Here is a 25,191-nt window from a genome sequence, read left to right on the forward strand (position 1 = left end):
TTAATTATTGAAGGGGGCGCTATCTGTGTGTAACTAGTATTTTCAGAGGGTATTTCAGTTTCTGCAGTATAGTTTTTGGGGTGCATAATGGGATGTTGAGAAGGTGGGAGGATGATGGAAAAGTAGGAAACTAAGATGTCTGTCAAACTCTGCAGAGAGAAGAGATGACTTAAAGAAATCATCATGGCGGTCTGGCCTGAATGGAGAAGATAAAGAAAGAGAACATTTACATCAAAGGAGACATCACTGGATGTAAGAGGTATGTGTCACACCGGTGACAGGTTTTAGAAGGTCTGAAAGATTATCTGCACATTAGTGATCTGACAGCCTCTTTTGTTTTTTGTTTCACTTTGTATGTTGCTTGTATATCCACACCTCCTGTTCAGGTGTGGATCATGTGACCTTTACCTCCCCCTATTTAGTCTAACTTTACCCATCACTCCTTGCTCTGGATAGCTTAATTTGGTTTTTGGAAGAGCTGGAGTGTGGTTCTAGTTGAAGTCCTGTTCATCCATCATCCATCAGCCTCAGAAGTTAAGTGTTCCATTTGTTGTATTTTGTATTCCCCCCCACCTTTGTTGTTTACTAGGCCTCAGCGAGACGCTGGTTCCTTCACCAGGGAATGAGCGGGTAGTCTCTGCCCTGTCATTACCATTAGGGCATCCGAGGACCACCAGGGTTTTCTAGGTTCCCTTGTATGGGCATCTCTACCATTGAGAGGTGCCCATACGGATAGGAGTTAGGGCCAGGAGCAGGGTTTATAGGCGGTGACCCTTTTCCTTCCCTAGCAGTGAGGCCTAGTGTCCTTTCCCTTCCTTCTTGTTGTCTTTTGGTGTTCTCCCCTATTACATCCGTGACATTATCCAGAGCCAATACCGCCATTTTTTTGTTCTGATCTGTGCAGCTATGGATGCTAAGACTGCACTGGTCGAACAGCTGCAGAATCTAAATTTGGAGGTAGCAGACCTCCGTGCGATGGTTTTGCAGATTCAGAGTCCACAGGCTGCTGGTTCCGGTGGTGGGTTCCAGGCCTGCCCTCAACCGAAGGTAGCTCTCCCGGACAGGTTTTCCGGGGGTAGTGACAATTTCATCCGGTTCAGGGAGTCATGTAAATAACACTTTAGGCTGCGTCTGAAGGGTTAACAAGAATTAGCTATATGATCTGTATGAAGGACAGGAGGTTGGGTGACATCATATTGAAGGGTGACTATATTTACATGTACCTCCTCTCTGTATAAGGAAAAGTTTCTAGTCAGCATTATTATAATGAGAGTTGCCTGTCTCTATAAGGGACTATTATTATTGTAATGAGAGCTGCAGCTATTCTTGTATGTATGCCTGAATGTATATAAGGCCCATGTATGACAAACAATAAATAGAACTGTTACTGACATCATACTGCTTGTGTCACTGACATGTTCTCCAGACGTCTGTCTTCGGGGACAAAGGATGAAATCACGGTGCATAGAGAGAAGAATAATATTCTTTCAGTTGGGGGCTCTGTCCGCGGAATAGAAAATACAGGAATTCAGTAAGTAACGGAAAATTCCTGTCTAAAGACTGGGGACATTCCGATGCTTTCCGTAAAATTTTCTGTTTCTTCTATTTTGAATCCGCTTTAGACACTCTGAAAGAAATTGGGAAGCTATCTTTAGGCAAGGTAGAATTATTGGAATCTGTCTTTAGGCAAGATAGAATGAAAAGAGATGGTGTCTGTTTTTAGGGAAGATAGACTGTAAATAGACTCCTGGCCAGGTCACACAGATACTTTAGGGAAGTATTTTATAGCTATATCTTTTCGGGAAGGATATACCAGAGGTAGTCTTTTGGGAAGACTTCATATAGTGTCTGCACCTTGATTTCTCTTGTCACCCCCTGTCTGTTGCTTCTTTTCTGTCGCTTTCTTATGCTTTCTGTTATGTTATGATGTTATAAAGCATTAAGTACTTTTTATGCTGAAGGTAAGCAGCAATTGATACTGTGAAAAATGTACTAGCTTTATTGTGTGTGTCCTGGATGACCTTCTCACCCAGCAACTAGTGAACGCAAGTAACTATTTTAAGGGATTATACTAACAGACAGTTGAGCAGGAGGTTGTGCATAGACATAAGTCCTTCACGGTTCTGGGGAAAATTTTGCTCTACCTCCATCTCAATTAAGTTTTAAGTAATGGGTGCAAAAGCAAGGAAAGGTCTCTCCACCCCCTCCGAATGTAGGAGAAACATGTAGGGATTAAGTAGCCCGAGTCTGTGGGACTGATTATTCTTTAGTTCCTCCCTGGGTAGATAATATGCCAGGATGGACAGAGGCAATAAAGAGTATAAATTCGTTCCCTCGGGAAGGGGCTAATGACACCTTCCATATGGATATGGTGAGAAAGGTTATGTTTGGGTGACACTGAAGCTTACCCATATTATGGTCCAGACCCCCAGTGGGACATGCAGTATATGCAGTCAAGAGGGGGAAATTGCCTTACTTATGCACCATACTGGTATGATTGACCAAATAAAAACGGTTCACAAGCAGAAGGCAGGGAACCAGGAGGGATATATATATATATATATATATATATATATATATATATATATATATAAAAAGAAACATGAGTTATAAAAAGAATTGACAGGGAGTTCACTCCAGAAGCCCCCTCCTCCCTAATTAGGACATATCCCACAGATATATTATTCCCTTCCAAAAGTTGACTTAGATTAAAAAGTACTTTGAGGCTCAGGTATTATTAAATTGGCTCAAAAGGGAAGAAGATAGGAGGAGAAGAGCTGACACTCTAGAGTCCTTTCACAGTACACACTTCTTCTTCAAAGCATCTGTTGGGTGATAGTTCAGACGCTGCCCATAGCACAGCACCCTGCCCCCCTTCTCCTCATGTCCATTACATACACAAGGCTTCGAGTGACGGCAGTAAAGGGAGGGGGGATGGCTCCTGAGCTAAAAATGCAGTTTCTGACAGTTTGGGATTGACCAGTTGTTGTCCTGGAGATACGAGAACATGTAGAATACAATTCACACATTTCTAACACTAGAGAAGTCATATCTCCCATGCGCCTTAGATCACAAAAAATGTTTTCCCAAACCTGAACATACACATCATGATGTGGACAGTGACCTTGAGGAACAGTTCCCTTTTATGACTGTAGGGGTCACCTTGTTAAAGGAACCTATTGAAGTAGATGTTATTTATAAGATTGTTATTTTACCCATAGCCCCTGTGGTTCCAAACGTGCCATCTCTGCTATCAGCTATTCCTGCCCATGCAGAGTTTTTCTCTGTTATTGATTTGATGAATGCATTTTTTTCTGTCCTAGTTGACAAGGAGACACGGCCACCTTTTGCTTTTACATTACATGGTGTCTAATGCCTCAGGGTTATATACACTCCCCAGTAGTCTACTCCATTGTCCTCCAAATTACACTGCGCCCTTGGACTGCCCCTCATGGTTCTGTCCTTCCACAATATGTGGATGATCTCCTCATATGTAGTTCTACTCGGGAGGCCTGCCAGGCAGACTGTGTTACTTTACTACTGTGGTTATGTGAAAATGGTCACAAAGTTTCTAGGAAGAAATTACAATGGTGTATGGAAAGAGTTGAGTATTTGGGCTTTGTTCTCAGTAAAGATGAGAGGAGAATCAGCCATGCCAGAATTACCGCCATACTGGGTCTGCCCCGCCCACAAACCGAGAAAGACATGTTGACCTTTCTTGGCATGATTGGTTACTGCCGCCAATGGATTGCTGATTATTCCTACTATGATAATATTCTGAGACAAGCCACTGATACTGATATGCCTGACTTCATTAAATGGTCTGATGACATGTTACAAGCTTTTAGTCATTTGAAATGTACAATTGTTTCAAGTCCTGGTTTGGGCTTACCCGACTATGGCGTGATGTTTCACTTATTTGCCAGGGACAATTGTAAAACCATGGCAGGAGTCCTGGCGCAGGATCATTGAGGTAAATACCGCCCTGTTGCTTTTTTCTCAAAAGTGGTTCCCGTACAGGTTTAGGGCATGCCTGCGTGTCTCTGGAGTTTGGCAGCCTGTGCTATGGTCGCTGAGATGGCCGCGCCTATCACCCTAGGTCATCCCACCACTCTGCATACCTCACACAATGTTCAGGTCCTATTGAGGAACATACATACGCAACATATGTCAGCACAAAGACTGAGTGGATGTGCAGTTTTGTTGCTCTCTAATCCTCAACTTCATATCAAATACTCAGCAGCCACGTTCGGCCCAAGCTGCTAAACTGATTGCCCTCACTAGAGCTTGTTGTCTTTTTGAGGGGGAAGATGTAAATGTATACACCGATTCCAAGTATGCCTTTGGGGTTGTACACAATCATGGGGTAATCTGGCAGAGGAGAGGCTTCATAGCTGCAGATGGGAGACAAATTTCACATTCCACCCTAGTACATGATCTCCTGGCCGCCATCCAATTACCGAGCAAAGTTGCTATTATCCATTGTAAGGCACATACTGGACTCCTAAAAACACATATAGCTAAAGGGAATGCCCTAGCTGATCAGTCAGCAAAAGAGGCTTCTATTAGAACGGCAGCGACAGTTCAAATGCCCTCCCTAGTTCCAGTCATTACCCTTACTGACGATCTATTGCTCAGCCTCCAGGATTTGGCTACCAGTAGTGACAAAATAGAATGGCAGTCGGTAGGTGCAGTACAAGACCCTAATACGGGTCTTCTCTGCAAAGAGGGGAAGCCATGTATCCCAGTTGCAAGCGCCCCGATTTTAATTGCACAGTATCATGGTCTTGGCCATAGAGGAGCACAGGCAACCACTGACCTCATTCAGAGAGATTTTTTTTATATACTAGGTCTTAGATCAAAGGTACAATCTTATGTTTTAAGGTGTATTATATGTAGCAGAAATTAGGATGCAGCCTAATAAGAATACTGGTTACTCACCATTTGAGGCCCTAATGGGAAGACCCTTCCCCAACCCTTGGGGTCCAAAGGCCCCTGTGATAGAAAAAGGGGATCTAGAAGTAGTACACGCAGAATATGTGAGGAAACTTGTATAAATCTTAGATCAAATTGAACAAGATATTGCTCGTGCCTCTCCTTTCTCTCCACAGGAACCTACGCATCCTTTCCAACCAGGAGACGCGGTGACAGTCCAGCGCCTGGCAAAAGGACGAACACAGACTGAGTTCCCGTTTGGACCACCCACCCGAGTGGTAGCAGTCACCAGAACAGAGATTCTCACAGAAGAGGCTCCAATCTGGATTCACGCTAGCAGAGTGAAAAGGGTCCCTGAGGTTTCTTCTCCGGTGACAGACAAAGACAAAGAGGGTGAAGCAGGTGTGAAATCCCTGAACAAAGAGGGGAACTCAGAAGAAGTTTCCCTGAAAAGTGCCTTGCCACAGGCTGAAGATGATGACCCCACAATATTCTGGGAGATTTGTTTGTCTGCTGATAATTATTAATCTTTGTGTTTTCTTGCCAGTCTGGCTTATTACTACATGTATTTATCACCCAGAGGAGATGAGTTTCTTCTGCGGTGCACCAAATAATCGGCCAGTATATAAAAGAGCTCAGGAGCAAGATCCCTTTGCTCCCGTCCCCTTTTATTCTGAACAGAATAGTATAGTCAGGATGGCAAATGCCCTATATGTTAGTTCATTGTGCCTTAAAGACTTACAGAGCCCACGGGATCTTATACAAACATGTGTTATTGCTGTGCCTACACCCGATGAATCCCTCCTTGAAGTCTGGTCGAAGGCTGACAATACACAATCTTTTATTCCCTTGCATGACCTCTGTGGGGAGTGTCAGAAATTAGGAAATAGCAGGGATAATATTAGAATAACTACAATTAATGTGACTGCAGCAGAAACTTGTTTTACTTTTTTCCAGGATATGACTTTATATTGTGATAATAGAGACATAAAAAGTGGATTACCTATGACTAGTGTATATGAGTATATTGACGACACCTGTAAAAAGAATAGTAGGCTGGCTAGCTCCCTGAATAATTCCATGAGTTGTAATAAGACCATTGTGACTCCTAGTTTTATCTATAATATAATGCTCCCTAAAGGATGGTTTTTGTCTTGTGGTAACAACACCTACAATTACATTCCTGCTAATGTTATTGGAGGTCCCTGTGCGTTATCCAGGCTGACTTTGGCCCTTCCCAGTCAACCCCCTATCAGGAGAGCTTACAGATCAGTTACCAAGACTTTATCAGAATACTATGACTCTACTTTACCCCTTCTCAGCCGTACAGAATATACAAGTTTGGGAACCTCTATATTAGCAGTGCCTGGACTGGCTATATATAATACTCGTACTATAAATTCTATTGCATCGGTTTATCAGACATGCTTTTAGATATACAAGGCGTAAGAGGAGCAGTGCTAGAAACTAGATTTCACTGTAGATTATCTGTTACTGAAACATAATATAGGATGTCAAGATTTTAAAGGAATGTGTTACTTTAATTTATCTGATCATTCCAGATAAATCCAGTCCCATATTCAAGGGTTACATGAAATTGCTAATAATATCAGGAAAGATGTTGAGTCATCCTCTTGGTGGGACTGGTTATTGAGCTGGCTGCCGGATTTTAGTTGGTTTAGAACATTATTGATCAGCATTATAATTATTATTGCTTCCTTGATTGTCATATGTTGTTGCATCCAATGTATTCCTTCCCTCATACAGATGTTTTGTGTAATGTGTCCAAAACCCACAGACCCTGGACAATCATATGCTACTTACCTCTCTATGAGAAAAGATAAGTCATATTCATGACTTAAGAGGGGATTGAAGGGTTAACAAGAATTAGCTATATGATCTGTATGAAGGACAGGAGGTTGGGTGACATCATATTGAAGGGTGACTATATTTACATGTACCTCCTCTCTGTATAAGGAAAAGTTTCTAGTCAGCATTATTATAATGAGAGTTGCCTGGGGGGGACTAATAATAGGGACTATTATTATTGTAATGAGAGCTGCAGCTATTCTTGTATGTATGCCTGAATGTATATAAGGCCCATGTATGACAAACAATAAATAGAACTGTTACTGACATCATACTGCTTGTGTCACTGACATGTTCTCCAGACGTCTGTCTTCGGGGACAAAGGATGAAATCACGGTGCATAGAGAGAAGGATAATATTCTTTCAGCGTCCATACTCTTCTGGTGATGAGTGTCAATGTGTGGGTATGAGTATTTCATTGCTTAAAGAGGACACCCAATCTTGGGCTTTTTCTCTGACGACCGGATCACCGTCCCTCCGGTCGGTAGATGAATTCTTTAGAGCCTTGGGTCTTATCTATGATGATGTTAGAGATGTGTGAATTTTATTCTATATTTTTTGTATCTCTAGGAATGTAACTGGTTAATCTTAAGTTGTTACAAACTTCTTCTTATCTCAGGAGCCTCCCCCCTCCCCTTTCTGCTGTTAGTCGAGCTCTGTCTATGCAACGCTATGAGGAGAAGAAGGGGGGGGGCAGAGAACTGTGCTGTGGGCAGTGTTTTCTTCTATCTCCCCACAGATGCTTTGAAGAAGATGTGTGCACTGTGAAAGGATGCTAAGCCAATCCCTTGGCTGGATGAATATGATACACACATATTACTCACTGCCTATAGAAGAACACCTTTTTGAAGTGTCATATATGATGTGTGCAGTATTATTGTTAGGATAGACGCCATTACAACATGGCGGCGATAACCAGATGTTTACATTAGTTCACATTCCAAAGTAGTGCGCAGATGCTAGAGTGTTATCTCTTCTTCTCTTATCTCTTCTTCCTTTTGAGCTAATGAAATAATGCCTGGGCCTCAGAAAGTACTGCCCTTTTCTGAAGATGTATATACCGCTTACTTTCTATAATAAAGTAGAGATTGCATTGACCATCTATGTGTCAGCGTCTAGTCTCTCAGCCACGCGTGGATATTAACCCCTGGGCGGTACCTTGATTTGGAGCACCAGAGTGTATCTTAAAGGCTTTAATTAAAAGACACTTTGTCAATGACCCGGATCGGATCTCTCAGGCCGAGACCAAGTTACGGGGTTTGCGGCAGGGAGAACATTCTGCAAAGACCTATTGCTCTGAATTTAGGAGATGGGCTACGGATACAGAGTGGAACGATTCTGCTCTCCGTAGCCAATTCTGCCAGGGTCTCTCTGAGAGACTGCAGGACGCATTGACTTTTCATGAATATCCTGAGTCATTGCTGTACATCTTGATAGACGCCTGAGGGAGAGATCTAAGGGTCCTCACCTTCAGGACGTACTGTCCAATAAGGGTACTGCTTCCTTGGACACTTATGGTGGAGAGACACTGGTGGTTGTGCCTTGTGATGAGCCTATGCAGTTAGGAGGAGCTACTCCTGGAACTACTGGCAAAAGCTTGGGTCATGTGAAAGGAGTCTGCTTTTGTTGTGTCAAGAAGGGACATTTTGTGAATATTTGTCCGTACTTGCAGCATCAAGGTGTAAACAAAAAGAAAAAAAGTTTAATCCCCAAATTACTATTGGTAGTGTGGGTGGGGAGCAAGAAAACCTACTTTTGTCTTTTACTGGTAGTACCCGTTTTCTCCTGTCTGCCGCGGTGGCGCTAGAGTCCAAAACTGTGAAAATCGAAGCATTTATCGACAGTGGGGCAGGAGTTAACTTGATTGATGGACAGTTTGTACGCATTCACGGGTTGACTACTAATGCATTAGAGAATAGTATTTCTGTCTTTGCAATTGACTCGCACCTCTCGCCCAAAAATGCCTGTCGCAGGTAGTGAATGACATTCATTTAAGAGTGGGTGATTTGCATCAGGAATCTATCTCCTGTTATGTGTTGGAGGGTCTTCCTGCTCCGTTGGTGTTGGGCTTACCATGGTTAAGCAAACATAACCCTAACATCGATTGGCAAACGAGACAGATTCTCGATTGGAGTGATTTTTGCATGGACAACTGTCTTAATGCATCGTTCTCTATGGTTATCATTAAAACTGTACCCTCGTTCATTTCTGAATTTTCTGATGTTTTTTCTGAGAGTGGTAATCAGGAGTTGCCTCCGCATCGGGAATATGACTGTCCCGGCTATGCGAGAGTATATCACCGAGAGTTTGGCAAAGGGACATATTAGACCATCCAAGTCCCCAGTGGCTGCTGGATTTTTCTTTGTAAAGAAAAAGGATGGTACCCTGAGACCATGTCTGGACTTCTGTGAGCTCAATCGTATTACCGTCCGTGATCCTTACCCCCTTCCTTTGATTCCGGATTTGTTTAGTCAGATTGTCGGTGCCAAGGTGTTCTCTAAATTGGATCTGAGGGGGGCATATAATCTGGTAAGGATCAAGGAGGGGGATGAGTGGAAGACCGCATTTAATACCCCTGAGGGTCATTTTGAAAACCTGATCATGCCCTTTGGGTTAACCAATGCTCCTGTGGTTTTTCAACACTTTGTCAATGACATCTTTCATCATCTGGTGGGGAGGTTTGTCGTTGTATACCTTGATGACATACTAATTTATTCGCCTAATATGGAGACTCATCAGGATCATGTGAGACAGGTGTTACAGATCCTAAGAGAGAATAAGTTGTATGCTAAGATCGAAAAGTGTGTATTTGCTGTACAGATAGTGCAATTTCTGGGTTACCTGCTCTCATCCTCAGGTTTTTGTATGTATCCCGAGAAGGTCCGTGCCGTGTTGGACTGGGATCGACCTGAAAATCTGAAAGCGCTTATGCGGTTTTTGGGGTTTACCAACTACTACCGTAAATTTATCTTGAACTATTCATCGGTGGTTAAACCTTTAAAAGACATGACTAGGAAGGGTGCTAATATTTCTATCTGGTCTGATGCGGCATTACAGGCCTTTTCTGCTGTGAAAGAATGTTTTGCTTCGGCCCCTATTCTGGTGCAACCGGACGTGTCTCAGCCATTTATTGTTGAGGTAGGGGTAGGAGCAATATTGTCGCAGGGTCCTTCACCCAGTAAATGGCGCCCATCAGTGGCGTAGGGATCACCATAGCAGTGGCTATGGGGCCCTACGTCACTGGGGGCCCGTCCGGACCGCATTCAGTTTTTTAATTTTTTTTATTAACACACACAGGCAGCCAGGCCCGACCGCCCGCCCAGTGTAGTGGGCGGGGCGCGGGCGGTCCGCGGCTCGGGCCTGGCTGGGGGGAAGCCAAGGAGTAGTCAGGTCAGGACTGGACTGGAGCAGGCGGGCCCAAGGCGCACTGCCGCACGAGCAGAAGATGAGGTAGGCGGTAGAGGGACCCGGAACGGGGGCGTACCTGTGGGTTGGCCACTCTGTGAGGTCTGCTGTAGTGTTGGATACAGTTCAGCAGAACTTGGTGGTGCAGGTATGGCAGCTGTAATATGGCTATAGGAAACTGTATAATAATACTTTTGTCCTTTTTAACACAAAACCATGTAACATCACATGGATATTTTGGCTAATACAGTACCACACTATTTCTGCTACACGTCCTTTGTAAAAAGAGGTTCAGCAGCAGCGTGTATTATGCAATTTTGTGTTCCAGTTGCTGCAAAACAGCATAACACTCTTCAGAGGCTGCAGGAGGATGGCGGACAGGCTACAATAGTGAGAACATACGTACCGGACCAGAACCTGATATATAGCTGCTCGATCCTAGTGGCTGAAGGACCTGCGAGGATGTCACAGTCATGTGATCAATTACAAGAGGGGCGGAGTTTAGTGTGGAGGGGATACTAAAGAGTGAGTGAGTGGAGGACCTGTGGTGATGTCACCCGGAGGCGGAGCCAGACACCAGCGCCGCAGCGCAGGAAAGATTTCCTCCTAGTAACTAGAGGGAGGAGGCGGACTCAGGCGGTGGAGGGGGCCGGCCGGGGGTGTACCCAGAGAACTTATGATTTCTGAGATACTTGATCTGAATTCTGAAGTTAAAAAGAGCTGCCTGCAGAGTGGGGCCCCCAAGAGAAGCAAGGGGCGCCCTCCTTATCATTGGAGGTCTGCAGGCAGCTCTTTTTAACTTCAGAATTCAGATCATCAGACTCTCACTAATTACAAATTTACAGCACACACCCCTGTAGTGTCCACCATCAGACAGGGGATGGAAGAAACCCCAGAACTAGAGTGTGCCCCCCAACTTGGGGGGCACACTGACACTCTAGTTCTGGGCTTTCTTTTCTTCCCTCCCCTGTCTGATGGTGGACACTACAGGCCAGGGTGTGTGCTGTAATTAGTAAGTGAGAGTCTGATGATCTGAAGTTAAAAAGAGATGCCAGCAGTGATAAGGAGGGCGCCCTTTCCTTCTTTTGGGGGGCACACTCTAGTTCTGGGGTTTCTTCCCCCCCCCTTATATGACAGACTAAGGGTACTTTTACACTTGCGGCAGGACGGATCCGGCAGGCTGTTCAGCCTGTCGGATCCATCCTGCCGCTATTTCGCTGGACCGCTGCTCCGTCCCCATTGACTATTATGGGAATGGGGCGGAGCTCCGGCGCAGCACGGCACTGCGTGGTGAGAGGCCACCGGACGAAAAAGTTGGACTTGCAGTACTTTTCGGCCGCCAGCCTTTCACCGCACACTGCCGCGCTGCACCGGAGCTCCGTCCCCGTTCCCATTACAGTCAATGGGGATGGAGTGGCAGCAAGGCAAAATAGCGGCAGGACGGATCCAACAGGCTCAACAGCCTGTCGGATCCGTCCTGCCGCAAGTGTGAAACTACTTGCAAGTGTGAAACTGCTCATGGCGGTGGGAGATCTAGGATGGGTGTTTGTGTGAGAGCTCTGGAAGGGGTGGTGGGAGGCCCGATAGATATGTGGGGGCTGGGGGGGGCCCATAATTTTTTTTTTGCTATGGGGCCCATGCATTTCTAGCTACGCCCCTGGCGCCCATGTGAATTTTTCTCTAAAAAACTCTCGACTGCTCAAAAGAATTATGATGTGGGGAATAGGGAATTGCTGGCCATTAAGTTGGCGTTCGAGGAATGGCGGCATTGGTTGGAAGGAGCAATTCATCCTATTACAGTAATTACGGATCACAAGAATCTGGCCTACTTGGAGTCGGCTAAGCGACTGAACCCAAGGCAGGCCAGATGGTCATTGTTTTTCACCAGATTTAACTTCATCGTCACTTACCGCCCTGGGGTTAAGAACGTCAAGGCGGATGCTTTGTCACGTAGCTTTCCTGGGGGGGGGGGGGGGTGTGAGTCTAATGACCCTAGTCCCATTTTATCTGAAGGGGTGGTTATATATCCGCTCTTTATCCTGATCTCGAGGTCAGGGTGTTGGAGGCACAGGAGGATGCTCCGGACACTTGTCCTCAGGGGAAGTTGTTTGTTCCCTCCGAATTCCGTCACAAGGTGTTCGAGGAACATCACTGTATGGTGCTTGCTGGGCACCCTGGGAGTAGATCGACTGTAGATCTCATCTCTCGCAGATTCGGGTTGCGTAAGTGTATTGAGGACTATGTGTCAGCCTGTGGTACCTGTGCACGTGCTAAGGTGACATACTCAGCCTTCCGGATCTCTGCTTCCATTGGCCATCCCGTCCAGACCTTGGACCCATTTTTCCATGGATTTTATCACAGATTTACTGAATTCTTCGGGAAAGACCGTGATTCTGGTGGTTGTCGATCGTTTTAGTAAAATGGCTCACTTTATTGCATTACCTAGTCTACCCAATGCTAAAACTCTTGCGCAGGTGTTTGTCGACAACATCGTGAAACTACATGGCATTCTCTCTAATGTGGTGTCCGATAGAGGGACTCAGTTTGTTTCCAGATTCTGGAGAGCGTTCTGTACTCGTCTGGGTGAACAATTGTCCTTCTCTTCGGCTTTTCTTTTTTGTATAATTGTCTTTTTATTAAAGAAGTTTTAAGAATAAAAGAAACATACATATTTCCTTATGAAATCTGCTGACCATCAGGTGATCAGTAAATATGAAAGATTTGACAATGCAAATAAATCACATAAATGCATATCAAGCAATTCCAGTTCCATCAATACTAATTTGTATACAACCCGATCACCGGGGGAATAGTAATATAACTGGGCAAGAACTGCCCACGACTATGCAAACATAGTGTATAACATTGTTATTACTATGAACAAAGGACAGGACAAGACACAGGAGGGTGGACAGAGGGGGGGGGGTGAGAGGGATACTATTCAGCGATCTCTGTGAATGTGTCCCAAGGCTGCCATACCTTATGAAATTTGTCTATAGAGTTATTACTAAGCGCAGTTAAATTGTCACGATCATGGTCATGGTCGTGACTCCCCCGCATGCAGTTGCCTGTGCTTTGGTCTTATTGTTCAACCACTGGTGAGTGCTGTTAATATGTTAAATAAAAGAAAGGAGAGAAAAGAGACAGGAGGCCGCGCCTCGTGTGTGTGGCTGTATTTACGGTCTTAATGCACTGTATATAAGAAGCGCTTACCATATGTTGTTGTGTGGAGCCACAACAACTGTAAAAAGCTTGTGCTGATATTCTCCCGTCCAGCATGCGGGGTCCTGTGCTGCTGCCAAAGGTTCCTTTTTCTCTGCCCCAAATGTGGCAAGAGAAATAAGTATGAAGATAAAAAGTTGTGTTTTTTTTAACCCTTTTTACGGCGCTGAAAACAGGAGGCAAATTCTCATCAAATATTTTTACTTTTTAAAAAATATTTTATGAGAATTTGCCTCCTGTTTTCAGCGCCGTAAAAAGGGTTAAAAAAACCACTACTTTTTAGCTGTTAATATGTTGCCTCACGTGTGGTTGCCGCTGGCAACATGATGTTTTGGCAGTATATCGGTCTGAGCGGTTGCTAGGCAGCTTGCTGTCAAGTGCATGCGGTTGCACCTGGCTTGTTGTGTTTGTATGTGTGCACTTTTGTTGTTTTGGTGTGCACGGTATTTATGTTATGAGTACACTTCCCCTTTAAGTGGCTGTCTTCCCTTATTTGGTGTAGGAAGGGTTAACTCCCTTCTTTGTGTGAACACTGGGTGTGTCTGTGTGTGGGTGTGGCTACATGGGCTATAAAGCCTCAGTGAAGACCTGAAGCTGAGGGGTACTCCAGCCTTGTAGTAAGCTGGAGGCATCCTCCTGGTCTCTAATACCATCTGCCATTGAGGGCCACCCTTGTGGTCATAAATGTTTATATGTGATGTTAAGTTGATGTTGTTTTCCTCTCATGTTTAATGCAGCTATGGATCTGGGTTCCTGTGTGTGTATGTGTGTTTGCTGTGTCCATTTATGTATGGTGTGGACATCAGCTTGTGAGCACAGGATCCAGTCAGCAAGGCTGTGGTAGGTAGGTGTGAACTAGTGTAGTTCTCCTGCCATATCCATACGTCTGTTTATGTACCCCATCTCCTTGCAGCTTGGCCTGTGAGACTCCTGTTCCTCCGTATCCAGGAGGAACAGGTGGTCTTACTCTGCTCCTAGTTCAGGGCCACCCTGAGGGGTAGTAGGGACCCCAAGGAGTATGAGCCCCCCTACCATCAGGGTCGGCTCATACAGCTAGGAGTCATGGTCAGAGTTAGGGATGTAATAGGAGGTGACCTGCTCCCTAATTCTGTCGTCCTGGTCGAGTAGCGACCATACATCTTCTGGCATCGCACAGCTGAGGGTTTCCCCCATCCTCAGCCGTGACATAAATATTCCATTCGTCTAACCTCCATAATACTAGAGAACAGATCAAGCCGAGTCGGTATGTCCTGTCTCTTCCAGTATTTAGCTATAAGGCGTCTAGTTGCCGACAATATGTGAAGTATTAAGCAGAGTTCGGGTTTCTTTAGTACTATTGGGGGCATATTCAGTAAAAACATATATGGGTCCAGGGAGAATTTTGTATTAATTAGTTGCAATATAAGGTGTTGGGTCTCTCTCCATAGTGTGAATATGGCATGACAGTCCCAAAAGATGTGAAATAAAGACCCTTGGCCAGAGCCACACCTCCAACAAGTACCAGAGACCGTAGGATTCAGGTGTCTGAGCATCTGGGGTGTGTGATACCAAAACATCAAAAGCTTATAGGAATTCTCTCTATAGGTCACACAAGTGGACGACATTGCTGCTCTACGCTATATAAGCTGCCAATCACTCGGTGGTATTTCCTTCTCCAAGTATCTCTCCCATTTAGACATATACACATGACGCATAACCCGTGGGGATTCCGGAGTTGAGAGAAGAAAATATATGTCTGATATAAGACCCCTGGTGGAGGGCGAGAGTTTACAAAGTCGTTCAAACATTGTCGGAGTAGATACCTTCGTATCATTAAAGAGGACCTTTCACCTATTATGACACTGTGAACTAAGAATACAGACATGGAGAGCGGTGCCTGGGGATCTCACTGCACTTACTATTATCCCTGGGCGCCGCTCCGTTCTCCCGCTATGCCCTCCGGTATCTCCGCTCACTAAGTTATAGTAGGCGGAGATTTCAGTCACTAAGTTATGGTAGGTGGAGTCTGCCCGTGTTCTGCTCTAGCGCTGGCCAATCGCAGCGCAGAGCTCACAGCCTGGGAGGTCTGCAATGCGATTGGCCAGCGCTACAGCAGAACAAGGGCAGACTCCGCCTACCATAACTTTGTGACTGGAGATACCGGAGGGCATAGCGGGAGAACGGAGCGGCGCCCAGGGATAATAGTAAGTGCAGTGAGATCCCCGGGCGCCGCTCTCCATGTCTGTATAGTTAGTTCACAGTGATATAATAGGTGAAAGGTCCTCTTTAAATAGGGTTCTAAGTAGAGTTGAGCGAACACCTGGATGTTCGGGTTCCAGAAGTTCGGCCGAACTTCCCGGAAATGTTAGGGTTCGGGATCCGAACCCGAACCGAACTTCGTCCCGAACCCGAACCCCATTGAAGTCAATGGGGACCCGAACTTTTGGGCACTAAAAAGGCTGTAAAACAGCCCAGGAAAGAGCTAGAGGGCTGCAAAAGGCAGCAACATGTAGGTAAATCCCCTGCAAACAAATGTGGATAGGGAAATGAATTAAAATTAAAATAAAAAAAATAAAAATGACCCAATATCAATTGGACAGAGGTCCCATAGCAGAGAATCAGTCTCTTCATGCCATAGCAAAGAATCTGGCTTCATGTCAGCAGAGAATCAGTCTCTTCATGCCATAGCAGAGAATCTGGCTTCATGTCACCCACCACTGGAATAGGCCACTGTCACATATTTAGGCCCCGGCACCCAGACAGAGAGAGGTCCCGTAACAGAGAATCTGGCCTTATGTCAGCACAGAATCTGTCTTCATGTCATAGCAGAGAATCAGGCTTCACGTCACCCACCACTGGAACAGGCCACTGTCACACATTTAGACCCAGGCAGAGGAGAGAGGTCCCGTAACAGAGAATCTGGCCTTATGTCAGCGCAGAATCAGTCTTCATGTCATAGCAGAGAATCAAGTAATAAGAATTTGAGGCACTCAGTCCGTAGGTTATGCAATTCAAATAATGTTTTTATTATTATTATTATTCATGTTTTCTGCACCATCCATATGCCCGTGAAAAATAAGGAATGACAGATTATTTCTGACCAGACGTTTCGGTCATGGTGGACCTTCATCAGTGGTCATGTTATCTGGAATATACATATTGAAGTGTTTTACATATACATGGAATGCAGAGCATGAAGTCACAAAATAAATAAAGTAACATAGAACACAAATCAAATAAATTAAATTACAAGCAAAATTTCATAGTGTTGTCGCAGCAGAGTGAATACTGTCCAGGGGTTGGTAAAAACATCTGAGTGTGCGTAATCATGAAAAATTCATATATTTATAACAATCAAATGGTTAGTAAAACATGATTATCTACGCTGGAGGAAGTATAGGAGGGGCAATAGATAGAGGGGGGAGGTGTCCACGGAGTACATAAGTAAATAAATAAAGCCTATGGGAGATATTGGGCATATTGATATCCCGCAAATGTCAGGTAAAGCAAGCTGTAGTATATCCCATGGGATCTGTCGTGTGGTCCCATGGATATTTACAGATGCATGGATTCTAAGAAACATAAATTTATGGCATACACAGTTGTGGCATTGTATGAATGAGATTATAAAGTTACATGAGGAGCGTCATCAAAGCATTTACAGATCCATGGATTTACATAATAGACACATGGCATATATGGTTGTGGCATAGTATAAGTATGTGGTTTCATGGGAAGCGTCACCCAGATATAAAGCTATGCAGGAGCAAATATAGATGCACATAAATCACATAGACATAGATGCACAAAAATCACAGAGATCACATGGTGGCAGCATAGTGGACCCAAGAAATCGGTGAATCGAATTTCACAAAGGTAACCTGTGGAGAAAGCATTGCAAATGGTTATCTACCTGTATGCTGGGTAAAGGTTTGCTTGGGCGCTGGATGCAGGAGTGTGTAGGCTTTGAGCTGCTGTTTAAATAGCACACTGTCCGGCGATAGCGATCACCTGACAGGAAGTCATGTGTCATATGGAACGCATGTATGCGTTCCAAAGGGCGGAAGTCTCAGCTAGGGCTGTGGATTATGGTAATTCCGGTCACATGACCGGCTGTAGTGAACTGTGGAGTAGTTCATGCGTTCCACACTGTGTAAGAGGGGCGGAGTTAATATGTTAATGCGTTCCACTGCAGTGGAACGCATTAACATATTAACTCCGCCCCTCTTACACAGTGTGGAACGCATGAACTACTCCACAGTTCACTACAGCCGGTCATGTGACCGGAATTACCATAATCCACAGCCCTAGCTGAGACTTCCGCCCTTTGGAACGCATACATGCGTTCCATATGACACATGACTTCCTGTCAGGTGATCGCTATCGCCGGACAGTGTGCTATTTAAACAGCAGCTCAAAGCCTACACACTCCTGCATCCAGCGCCCAAGCAAACCTTTACCCAGCATACAGGTAGATAACCATTTGCAATGCTTTCTCCACAGGTTACCTTTGTGAAATTCGATTCACCGATTTCTTGGGTCCACTATGCTGCCACCATGTGATCTCTGTGATTTTTGTGCATCTATGTCTATGTGATTTATGTGCATCTATATTTGCTCCTGCATAGCTTTATATCTGGGTGACGCTTCCCATGAAACCACATACTTATACTATGCCACAACCAGTGTTCCCTCTAAGCTTTGGCAGTTGCTGAGCGGGGTCGGCTTAGAGATGGGCAATGCTGTCATGGTCTTACCTGCTTGCTGCTCTCCTTCGTTTGACATGTGCTGGCGGCCATCTTGGGTCCTGGGTTTCTTGTAGCCTTCCACCCTGCGGCTCCTCCTTCCCCTGGGAGGAGCTGGATGCCTAGCTCATAGATATAGGAGGTCTGTGGCTTCAGTTCCTTGCTTGGTCCTCTTGTGTTCACATGCTTCTAAGACTGCTGCTGCTTCTGGTTCCTGATCCTGGCTTCGTCTGACTACCCTGCTGGTTCCTGATCCTGGCTTCGTCTGACTACCCTGCTGGTTCCTGATCCTGGCTTCGTCTGACTACCCTGCTGGTTCCTGATCCTGGCTTCGTCTGACTACCCTTCTGGTTCCTGACCTCTGGCTTCGCAAAGACTCTGCTCGGTTTCACCATCCGTTTGGACTTTTGCTTTACAGCTTTATTTTCAATAAAGCCTTCTTATTTTCACTCATCTCTTGTTGTACGTCTGGTTCATGGTTCCGTGACATTAGGACCAAGCCATGAATTCTGACGGTACAGGGCCATCCTCGCTACCCACGCTGGTTGCCAGACTTGATCAGCAGGATCACCTGTTGGGTCGGTTCGCTGTGGCGTTGCAAACCCTGCTTGAACGCACGGCTCATTTCGCTCCCGTTGCCGATGGGTCGGTTGTCGCTCCTGGGCTCGCTCCTACTGCCGCTCCGGTTGTTGCGCCAGAGTCTACCCCGACACCTGTTGTTGCGCCTGCGGTGTTTCGGGGTATGACCGGTTCTGCCCCTCTTCCACAGCGCTTTGGGGGAGAGCCAACTCAGTGCCGAGGTTTCCTTAACCAGGTGGGCATTTATTTCGAGTTGCTGCCACATGCCTTTCCTACTGAGAGATCAAAGGTGGGCTTCTTGATCTCGCTGCTCTCGGACAAGGCCTTGGCCTGGGCCAGCCCTTTATGGGAGAACAACAATCCGGTGGTTGCCGAGTTTTCCGGTTTTGTTGCTTCTCTTCGGAAGGTATTCGATGTGCCGGCTCGTGCTGCCTCTGCTGCGAAGCTCCTTATGTCCATCAGACAGGGTTCACGATCCGTAGCTGAATACGCCATTGAGTTTCGTACCCTGGCAGCAGAGGTGGGCTGGAATAATGAGGCTCTGGTCGCTGCTTTCTCTCATGGTCTCTCGGATGCCTTGAAGGATGAGGTTGCAGCTAAGGACCTACCAGTTGAGCTCGAGTCTCTTATTTCTTTCCTGATTTTGATTGACACCAGACTCAGGGAGAGACCTTCCTTTAAGGAGAACCTGCGGAGGTCTTCTAACAGATTGGTGCCTACGTTTGCTGTCCCACCCGTGCCTCCCTCTCCTCCCACGCCTCCTGGGGATGACTTGTCTGGGGGTGAACCCATGCAGCTGGGGTTTGCTCGCCTGTCCGAGGGGGAGAGGGCACTCCGGAGACGCGAGGGCCGATGCATGTACTGTGGTCTCGGTGGGCATTTTCGGTTGGCATGTCCGAACCGTCCGGGAAACGCTCGTACCCTGAGATCCTGTCGGGGGCAGATCTTGGGTGGAGTCTCCTCGTCCCCGGTTTCCCGTGTTGACAAACCACTGATCACTGTTGTCCTCTCCTGGGTCGGGGGCTCGGTTACGACCCAGGCGTTGGTGGACTCTGGTGCTGGTGGTTTGTTCATTGATAGTGTGTTCGCTGCCGCCAATTCCATTCCTCTGCAGGCTCGAGGTTCCCCACTGGCTCTTGAGGCGATAGACGGCAGACCCCTTCTGCCGCCACACGTGACTCATGAGACCCTTCCAGTGGGGATAGCCATTGGTGCCGTTCACAGAGAGTCGGTCTGCCTCCAGGTTATTTCGTCTCCACACTACTCGGTGGTCTTGGGGTACCCCTGGCTCCAGAAGCATAATCCGACTTTCGATTGGAGATCGGTCGAGATCCTCTCGTGGTCACCGCAGTGTGGGGCTAGTTGCATCCATGGGTCTGTCAAGTTGCTGTGTACTTCCTCGGACTCTCTGTTGCCTCCTGAATACGAGGAGTACCGGGATGTATTCGATAAGGTGCGCGCGGTTGCCCTACCTCCGCACCGCCCATACGATTGTGCCATAGAGTTACAATCTGGTGCCGTTCCTCCTCGTGGCAAAGTCTATCCACTGTCGGTAGCGGAGAATGAGGCCATGGAGGAGTACGTGAAGGAGGCGCTTTCACGCGGACACATTCGCAAATCTTCGTCCCCGGCAGGGGCTGGATTTTTCTTTGTGAAAAAGAAGGGCGGTGAGTTGAGGCCTTGCATCGATTACAGGGGTCTCAATCGCATCACGATCAAGAACGCTTACCCGATACCCTTGATTTCCGAGCTGTTCGATCGCCTTAAAGGGGCCACGGTCTTTACCAAACTCGACCTGAGGGCGGCATATAACCTGGTAAGGATCAAGGCGGGCGATGAGTGGAAGACCGCGTTTAACACCAGGACCGGTCATTACGAATCCTTGGTTATGCCCTTTGGGTTGTGCAATGCGCCCGCAGTCTTTCAGGAATTCATCAACGATGTTTTCCGTGACCTGTTGCAGCAGTGTGTGGTAGTCTATTTGGATGACATCTTGGTATATTCTGAATCCATGGAGGCCCACATTCTGGATGTCAGACGAGTGTTGCAACGGTTACGAGAGAACAAGCTGTTCGGTAAGCTTGAGAAATGCGAATTTCACCGATCCCAGGTAACCTTCTTAGGTTACATCATTTCAGCTGAGGGGTTCTCCATGGATCCTGAGAAGGTTTCGGCTGTCTTACAGTGGCCCCAGCCCAGTGGTCTTCGTTCCCTGCAGCGCTTTTTGGGCTTCGCCAATTATTATCGGAAGTTCATCAGGGACTTTTCCATGCTGGCCAAGCCTCTCACGGATCTGACCAGGAAGGGCAGTAATTCCCAGGTCTGGCCGCTCGAGGCCATCCGAGCTTTTGAGGCCCTAAAGTCCGCCTTTGTGTCGGCTCCGATTCTGTCGCATCCCAACCCTGGGTTGCCCTTTGTCCTCGAGGTGGACGCGTCTGAGACGGGAGTAGGCGCCCTTCTGTCTCAGCGTAGAACACCAGAGGGTCCTCTGCTTCCTTGTGGGTTTTACTCCCGGAAACTGTCTTCCGCGGAGTGCAACTATCAGATTGGTGACAGGGAGTTATTGGCCATCGTGCAGGCCCTTAAAGAATGGAGGCACTTGCTCGAGGGTTCGGTGGTTCCGGTTCTCATCCTGACGGACCACAAGAATCTGACCTACCTTTCTGAGGCCAAGAGATTGACACCACGTCAGGCCAGATGGGCTCTGTTCTTGTCACGTTTTAATTACGTGGTCTCCTACCTACCCGGTTCCAAGAACATCAGGGCGGATGCCTTATCACGGCAGTACTCCGAGCTGTCCAGGGAGGAGTCGATTCCGACTTCGGTCATACCTCCGAATCAGATCCTGGCCGCCATTCGCACCAGCCTGACCTCTCCCCTGGGTGAGCAGATTTTGGCGGCTCAATCTGGTGCTCCCTCTGGGAGACCCAACGGCAGATGTTTTGTGCCTGAGGAGTTGCGCACTCGGTTGTTGCGAACCTACCATAACTCCAAGACCGCGGGGCATCCTGGAAAGAATCAGCTGTCCTGGGCTGTTTCACGTCTGTTCTGGTGGCCTTCCCTACGTTCCGACATCGCCGCATATGTAGCGGCATGCTCCGTTTGTGCCCAGAGTAAGTCCCCTCGGCACCTTCCGTTGGGCCTTCTGCAACCCATAGCCACCGGGGAGCGCCCATGGTCACACCTGGGGATGGATTTCATTGTGGACCTCCCTGCATCCCGAGGCCATACGGTCATTCTCATGATTGTGGATCGGTTTTCCAAAATGTGCCACTGTGTTCCTCTCAAGAAGTTACCCTCTGCACAAGAGTTGGCCACGATTTTTGCCAGGGAGGTCTTCCGGTTGCACGGTTTGCCTAAGGAGATTGTGTCGGATCGGGGGAGTCAGTTTGTGTCCAGGTTCTGGCGCGCCTTTTGCTCCCAGTTGGGGATTCATCTCTCCTTCTCCTCGGCCTACCACCCTCAGTCCAATGGGGCCGCAGAACGATCCAATCAGGCCTTGGAGCAATTCCTTCGTTGCTATGTCTCCGATCACCAAGACAATTGGGTTGACCTCCTGCCTTGGGCTGAGTTTGCCAGGAACACGGCGGTGAACTCTTCCTCTGGGACGTCTCCCTTCATGGCCAATTATGGGTTCCAACCTGCCGTGTTACCGGAGGTATTCTCTCCCCAGGATATTCCGGCTGTGGAGGATCACCTTTCCGTCCTACGTGCTTCTTGGGTACAGATCCAGAAGTCCCTTGAGGTCTCTGCGCAGCGCCAGAGATTCCAGGCTGATCGCAGACGAGCGCCTGCTCCTTCCTACCAGGTCGGAGACCGTGTATGGTTGTCCACCCGCAACCTCAACCTTCGAGTGCCCACTCCCAAGCTGGCGCCTCGCTTTGTTGGTCCCTTCCGAGTGCTTCGCAGGGTAAACCCGGTAGCCTATGCCCTTGCGCTTCCTCCTGGCATGCGGATCTCCAACGTGTTTCATGTCTCCCTGTTGAAGCCACTGGTGTGTAATCGTTTCACTTCCTCGGTTCCTCGGCCTCGTCCGGTCCAAGTGGGCAATCGTGAGGAATATGAGGTGAGCAATATCCTGGACTCACGCCTGGTCCGCGGTCGGTTGCAGTTTTTGGTCCATTGGCGTGGTTATGGTCCAGAGGAGCGTTCCTGGGTTCCCTCCGCAGATGTCCATGCTCCTGCCTTGCTCCGAGCCTTCCACGCACGCTTCCCTCAGAAACCGTTTTGTGCTCCGCGGAGGAGGGGCCCTTGAGGGGGAGGTACTGTCATGGTCTTACCTGCTTGCTGCTCTCCTTCGTTTGACATGTGCTGGCGGCCATCTTGGGTCCTGGGTTTCTTGTAGCCTTCCACCCTGCGGCTCCTCCTTCCCCTGGGAGGAGCTGGATGCCTAGCTCATAGATATAGGAGGTCTGTGGCTTCAGTTCCTTGCTTGGTCCTCTTGTGTTCACATGCTTCTAAGACTGCTGCTGCTTCTGGTTCCTGATCCTGGCTTCGTCTGACTACCCTGCTGGTTCCTGATCCTGGCTTCGTCTGACTACCCTGCTGGTTCCTGATCCTGGCTTCGTCTGACTACCCTGCTGGTTCCTGATCCTGGCTTCGTCTGACTACCCTTCTGGTTCCTGACCTCTGGCTTCGCAAAGACTCTGCTCGGTTTCACCATCCGTTTGGACTTTTGCTTTACAGCTTTATTTTCAATAAAGCCTTCTTATTTTCACTCATCTCTTGTTGTACGTCTGGTTCATGGTTCCGTGACAAATGCTTAGTCAAAGGTGGGCGATAGGACAATCAAACAAGAGATCATTGCCGACATATTGGCAAAACAATAAATCTAGCCTACTAAGTAAGACAAGATAAAACAGTTACTCTGCTTACCATAGAAAGTAAAACTTTTTATTCTTCTCATGTCATAAAATGTCAGTCATCTGTCAATTTCCTTTTGAAAGTGTAGGCAACACCAAACAACCAAAATAAAGCATGGAATGTGGAACTAAGCCAATCCTATCAACTTCTTCTTCCTTTTAACCTTGGATAAGTAAACCTAGTGGAAGACAAGAGGTACATATGTGATAGAAATCCACTACTAGTACAGACAAAACCAGCCAGCCAAACATCAAGAAGCTATAGCCTCTCAATCTACTTACCTTTCCACATGAAGCACCCATCTTGTATTATTTCTTTCAGGTCATAAAACTTCAGTCATCTGTCAATTTCCTTTTGAAAGTGTAGGCAACACCAAACAACCAAGATAAAGCATGGAATGTGGAACTAAGCCAATCCTATCAACTTCTTCTTCCTTTTAACCTTGGATAAGTAAACCTAGTGGAAGACAAGAGGTACATATGTGATAGAAATCCACTACTAGTACAGACAAAACCAGCCAGCCAAACATCAAGAAGCTATAGCCTCTCAATCTACTTACCTTTCCACATGAAGCACCCATCTTGTATTATTTCTTTCAGGTCATAAAACTTCAGTCATCTGTCAATTTCCTTTTGAAAGTGTAGGCAACACCAAACAACCAAAATAAAGCATGGAATGTGGAACTAAGCCAATCCTATCAACTTCTTCTTCCTTTTAACCTTGGATAAGTAAACCTAGTGGAAGACAAGAGGTACATATGTGATAGAAATCCACTACTAGTACAGACAAAACCAGCCAGCCAAACATCAAGAAGCTATAGCCTCTCAATCTACTTACCTTTCCACATGAAGCACCCATCTTGTATTATTTCTTTCAGGTCATAAAACTTCAGTCATCTGTCAATTTCCTTTTGAAAGTGTAGGCAACACCAAACAACCAAAATAAAGCATGGAATGTGGAACTAAGCCAATCCTATCAACTTCTTCTTCCTTTTAACCTTGGATAAGTAAACCTAGTGGAAGACAAGAGGTACATATGTAATAGAAATCCACTACTAGTACAGACAAAACCAGCCAGCCAAACATCAAGAAGCTATAGCCTCTCAATCTACTTACCTTTCCACATGAAGCACCCATCTTGTATTATTTCTTTCAGGTCATAAAACTTCAGTCATCTGTCAATTTCCTTTTGAAAGTGTAGGCAACACCAAACAACCAAGATAAAGCATGGAATGTGGAACTAAGTCAATCCTATCAACTTCTTCTTCCTTTTAACCTTGGATAAATAAACCTAGTGGAAGACAAGAGGTACATATGTGATAGAAATCCACTACTAGTACAGACAAAACCAGCCAGCCAAACATCAAGAAGCTATAGCCTCTCAATCTACTTACCTTTCCACATGAAGCACCCATCTTGTATTATTTCTTTCAGGTTATAAAACTTCAGTCATCTGTCAATTTCCTTTTGAAAGTGTAGGCAACACCAAACAACCAAGATAAAGCATGGAATGTGGAACTAAGCCAATCCTATCAACTTCTTCTTTTTAACCTTGGATAAGTAAACCTAGTGGAAGACAAGAGGTACATATATGA

The 25,191-nt window shown here is 46.5% G+C and overlaps 2 long non-coding RNA genes across 2 annotated transcripts; both read right to left on the bottom strand.

Annotated features, from left to right (window-relative positions):
• Positions 1-1,550: 1,550 nt before the first annotated feature.
• LOC120997217 lies at positions 1,551-16,228 on the bottom strand. Its single transcript, XR_005778120.1, has 3 exons — positions 16,215-16,228; positions 14,569-14,573; positions 1,551-1,733 (listed from the first exon to the last, which is right to left on the bottom strand). It is a non-coding gene; the product is annotated as an uncharacterized LOC120997217 (long non-coding RNA).
• A 7,424-nt stretch (positions 16,229-23,652) lies between these two features.
• On the bottom strand, positions 23,653-24,853 carry LOC120998604. Its single transcript, XR_005778441.1, has 3 exons — positions 24,713-24,853; positions 23,879-24,609; positions 23,653-23,775 (listed from the first exon to the last, which is right to left on the bottom strand). It is a non-coding gene; the product is annotated as an uncharacterized LOC120998604 (long non-coding RNA).
• Between the last annotated feature and the right edge of the window lie 338 nt (positions 24,854-25,191).

This window comes from Bufo bufo, chromosome 4 (assembly GCF_905171765.1).
Source record: "Bufo bufo chromosome 4, aBufBuf1.1, whole genome shotgun sequence".
NCBI lineage: Eukaryota > Metazoa > Chordata > Amphibia > Anura > Bufonidae > Bufo > Bufo bufo.